The following is a 5,273-nucleotide window of genomic DNA, read 5'->3' on the forward strand; positions in this document are numbered from 1 at the left end:
GATCACGTTCGCGTCAGATCATCCAAATTATTGCTCAACGACGCTAAAGAGGATTCAAAGCCGATCCAGCGAGAGTGGGAAAAAATCGACTAAATGAGTAATCGTGGTTTTTGACCAAACTGAAACTAAAACTGGATTTTGTGATTGTAATTTTTTTCTCATGTAATACAAACAGTGTGGTGTTAAATGCTTGTGATTTCGCACTTTAGGCCCAAATGAAGAATGTCAGGCTGCACAGCTCTGCTCCTGTCTGTGTTAACGGTGACTCTGGCCTGGCCCGCAGTGGGTGAGTAGCTGCTGTATTCAGCCGAGGAAGATTAAGTAGTAATGTTAATTATAATATATCAAATGTAGTATTTAATGCAGTAATAAGCTCTGTTCTACTGAATGATGCCTGTTACCGCGGGCTGTGTGACGGAGCCCTGAAGTTTGTGCTTTAAAAGGTTTGATGCTACGGAAATAAAATATGAAAATATGAGATGTTATCCAAATAAAATAAAAAAAGAAAGTGGACTCAGATTACAATAATAAGATGCATTTTGTATTTATTTTTTTCTTTTTCTGATAGTGAGTTTGTGTTAAACATCTACAACAGGCCTCACACTCTGTGAAGATGAACACTGACCAAAGTGGACTCTCACATATTTTTGGATGTTGAAAACTGAAAGCTAAAAATTTTGTGTGAAGCAAGCAGCTTAAACTCTTCTCCCTTTAGGCCAAATTTCTCATGAATGGCTGCACCTCGTGGCAGCAGGTGGCGGGATGACATCAGACAGAGTTAAGATTAGAAAAAAAAGCCTGAAGCCGAGCATTTACAGCAGTCCAAGTCTCAAGCTTGTCATTGTGATTGCTGAGTTTAAATGCCTGATTTGAAAGCTTCATCTGTCCATTATATTTTAGATATTCATTTATTTGAGTTCTTTTTGCTTTTTGTCATGATTCTTAATTTATTCTGTGTCTCTTTCCTTTAACTCCTGCAGGTCAGACTAAATTCAGTGTGAGTGTAGAACAGGACGTCTACCAGGCAGAGGAAAAGAGTAACATCACGATGACATGGCTGCTCCATTTCAATACCAGCAGGCCTCTGGACTGCTTTAAAATAGACTTAATGAAGAATAAAAGGAAGAAACCGATTTTTCTCTATAACAGTGACAGAGACACTGAGACGTATCCAGACGAGTTCTACAGGGAACGACTGCAGTGTTACCCACAGCTCACCAAAGGACAGTTTAAATGTCTCTTAACTGATCTGAGGCTCAATGACACGGGCACATATTACTTCATGATTTACCTTAACGGAGAAAGCAACTTCAAACCATGTGACCTCAATGTTACAGGTAAGATGACATCACTGGCTCATTTGTTAGTATCCAGCACAATCACTGAACAGTACACTCAGAAAAGTTTGACCACCCTCTACTTAAAAAAATTATGGCAACAAAGTGACACTTAATATAATTGAGTAGATTTTAAGAGCTCCAACTTTAAGTAAAAACTATTGATTTAATTAAGTAAATTTAAGTAAAACTATTAAATAGGAAATAATGAAATCATCGGTTAAAATATGTTGGATTTACTAATAGTTTCACAAATTTTGAGTAAATCCAAACCAATTTTAGTGCAAAAACTGATAAATATTTACTAAATATCTAAAAGAATTTAATTTAGATATACCAAATATCTGTAAAAAATGATTTGGATTTACTAATTTATTAGGTTGAATTAATTTATATTTACTAATTATCTGAATTAAATTAATTCATATTTATTAATTTTGCTGGGTAAAATTGATGCTATATTTCTAAAATTCTGAATAAGATTTATTTAAATTGAATAAATAAATCAAGTTTCATAAACTTATAACTTGTATCAGTGTCACTTAATTCAGCACATTTTAACTGCAACTGTTGGTTATGTTTACTTAATTGTTCAAATTCTCTTTGAACTAGTACCACGTCTTAAAATCTATTTACATCTCTCTGTTGAATCTACTTAATATCATACCTTCTTTTTTGCAAGAATTAATTGAAAGTCAGTTAAGAAATTATCACTTAATATACAAAACCAGCAAGTATACATTTATTTAAGTAATTTTGCTAATATACACATTTTTATCCTTTTCTTAAACCATGTTTGTGTAAAATTTAAAAGTACAAAGTGAATAATTTATTTGTGCCAATTCAAAATTCCTCTATTAAAAACATGCAACAATTATGTATCCCTGGTGTACACAGCAGAGTCACAAAAGCAAGCCCCTCAATAAGTATGAAAAACTGACTTTTTTACGAAATGCAACACTGAAACTCAGACATGTGACAGTGAACAAAAAACACTACATCAGAAAAAAAGATTTGTTTTCAAATGGTTTTCAAGAGTGGCAAGAACTTTGAGGCCCACAACCAGAGTGATAAAATATTTCTGTAGGCAAACAAAGACACCCTGTATTTGAGGCAGAACAATTGCACAGGTTGACTTCTTAGTGTCAGATCTGTACAGCAAGTGCTTACAAATTAAGAGTTGCACAAAACAGATGAAGGTCAAACAATTTTGTCCATCTTCATATTGGAACTGTGAGGTGGTTTAAAGTGAAAGTGGACTGTATTCTGTCACTGATATCCATAGATCCTAAGCTGGTGGCAAAGTCCTCATAGTCAAATCAAGAAGCTCTGCATTTTCAAAACATTTGTCATTGTCAAAAGCATTACATCATATCCTTCAAATCAATGTCAATAACATTTGTTTTTCTGAACAAGTCCTGAAGACTTACATGCAGCACAAAATTCTGTGCCCTCAAGTAGCCAGTAACTTGCTCTTGAGGTTGTGTACTTTTGGGGAAAGCTTTGACCCATCCAGCTCGAGGAAGAGTTTCTGAAAGGCTTCAAAAGTGTACCTGACCTCCTTGGGGTACACAAGAGTCAATGCATAAGTCACAACCTTGAGCATGGCACGAGCCCTTAGAAAGTTGCCCAGGTTAGCTAGGACCTTTGTTCCATCTATCGCAATACCAATGTCCTCTTTATCCTCTGATGGATCAGTTTTGATGCTGTAGATCTTCATTGCTTGTCCAGAAAGGTTCTGTGCCACATGGTCTTCATCTGCATCCTACAATAGGAAAAAATATATATTTTAGACTGTAAAGCTAAAGATGATGGTCAAAAAACAGAGATAGAAGGATATATGCATTTTAACTTACACAATACTCTGTAAAGAGCGGAACTGCAGATTCCCCAAAGTACAACATCAAACACTGCATGACAAGGTCTCACGTCAAGCTGACAGTAGGATTGCTAGGAGCCTAAAATGACAAATTAATATTACTGAAGATCATAGTTCAGTTTTTAACAGGACACTTAGATTTAGAGAAACCATTGTTAATAATGCAGTGCCAAAGCAGCAAGTCTTTTGAATCACTTACTGTCTAAACTTAGGTTTCAGCAGACCAGCAATCACTCCAGAAGGTAACTAGTCCTTCCATAAAACCAATACATTTCAAATGTCATGTTTATCACTTAAAATCATTGATTTTGTGGTATCACCCAATACTTTTGGCAATATAGTGTATATAGGGCACACTATTTAATTTCTGTATGTAAAGATGAAAATATTTTGCATGAACCAATTAAATGGTCACATTTTTGAAAAGGTGTGATGAACAATGTCTAATTTGGTTACTATTAAGTGCATACAAACTGCTGGAATTACAAAAGTATCCACTTATTTAACATTTTATAGACACCACAGGCTAACATTTTCTCTTAAAGATTTGATGCAAACATATATAAAACATTATATGGCCAAACTTATGGTTACCTTCAGTAGGACAGTCCACAACCTTAATCCGATGGCCCCACCCTTTGAGTGGAAAAGGTTCAGAAGCCTAGGAGAGTATTCGTCCAGCCTGGACATGAACTTTGATTCCAGATGCACTGTTGTAATTTGGTGAAACTCATCCTGGATGTATAAGACAAATGATGAACCTGTAAATATTTGTTATTCAAAACACCTGAAGCATGCTTTATGCAGCACCGAGCTGATACCAAGCTGTCTGTGCGTCCTTGCGACTGTCCGCCATGCAACTTTCCCACACTAACAGGTGTGTGAGCTAGGTGCCCTGGTGGAGTAGAAAGGCACCAAGTGCCCAATTAGGGCGCCCTGGGCCCACTCTCCTTCTCCAAACTGACACAAAGTGTGGGAATTTGCTGGGGGAAAAGTAGATAATTCGACTATGATCTCTATATCTCAAATGACCGCGAACAGCAGAGTCTGCGCGGTTTATTATAATGCGCACAATTCGCCGGACTCAGTAGGAGCCTAGTTACTAACCTCTCACGTTAACGGCGTTAGTGTGATAAAATTTCACCACAACCAATCATCAAGAGTTTGATAACACGGAATAAATAGGGATTGAGGACATTTCTTGTGTGCCTTCGCGCTCAATTTTTAGCTAGCTTGTTGAGGTGGGGAGGGATGGAAGCTACGACTCTGAATTACGATAAACTGGACTAAATAGAACATACTGCCAGTAAACTTGTTAGGTTACTCACGGTAAAGTAATACAATATCCAACAGCTTGAACAACATAGACTTAAAGTGTTACTTTTGAAGCCTCTTACCTTGAATAAAATTGCATTCCACGGGCAGTAACACACTTCAACCAACGGTCGTGTGGAGCAGTTTCTGGCTGGGGCGGAAGTGTACGGCAGTTAAAAGCAAAGAGTTCCCATTGGGTAGAATTTACTAATTATTTGACGTTGTTGAACTTACTGATAAAATGTAATGAAATTCTACTCAATAATTTTGAGCTGAAAGTATTTTTTGAATACTAAGTAAAATTCAATTAATAAATAATTAAAAGATCATTAAATCAACATAATAATATACCAAACTACACACAGTCATTTTTTTATGAAAAAACTACTAATATTTATTTTGTAAATATTAATTTAGCCCAGTCACACTTTTTAGAGTGTAAACAAATATTTAGGCCTCAAAATGAAAGGATTGTACCCAATAAGTGTGTTTCTTCATGGAGAGTTTTGCAGCTACATCATTGGTCAAAAATAAATTAATGAATAAAAATAAATAAAACACACACAAATGTATTATTTCAGTTTGCTGAAAATCATAAACTGTACATAAAAGATTGACATAGCCACCACTTGAATCCAAAAATAATGAAAGAAAAGTCCCACCACAAAATACTATCACAACCATGTACTGTGTGTTAGGTACCCTTTCTCTATCGGCTTCTCTTCTCTAGTTATGCTGTGCAT

The 5,273-nt window shown here is 35.8% G+C and overlaps 1 long non-coding RNA gene across 1 annotated transcript; it reads right to left on the reverse strand.

Annotated features, from left to right (window-relative positions):
- Window positions 1–2,102: 2,102 nt before the first annotated feature.
- On the reverse strand, window positions 2,103–3,921 carry LOC115775282 (uncharacterized). Its single transcript, XR_004019289.1, has 3 exons — window positions 3,811–3,921; window positions 3,194–3,295; window positions 2,103–3,102 (listed from the first exon to the last, which is right to left on the reverse strand). It is a non-coding gene; the product is annotated as an uncharacterized LOC115775282 (long non-coding RNA).
- Window positions 3,922–5,273: the final 1,352 nt, after the last annotated feature.

Source organism: Archocentrus centrarchus, unplaced genomic scaffold (assembly GCF_007364275.1).
Source record: "Archocentrus centrarchus isolate MPI-CPG fArcCen1 unplaced genomic scaffold, fArcCen1 scaffold_100_ctg1, whole genome shotgun sequence".
Lineage (NCBI taxonomy): Eukaryota > Metazoa > Chordata > Actinopteri > Cichliformes > Cichlidae > Archocentrus > Archocentrus centrarchus.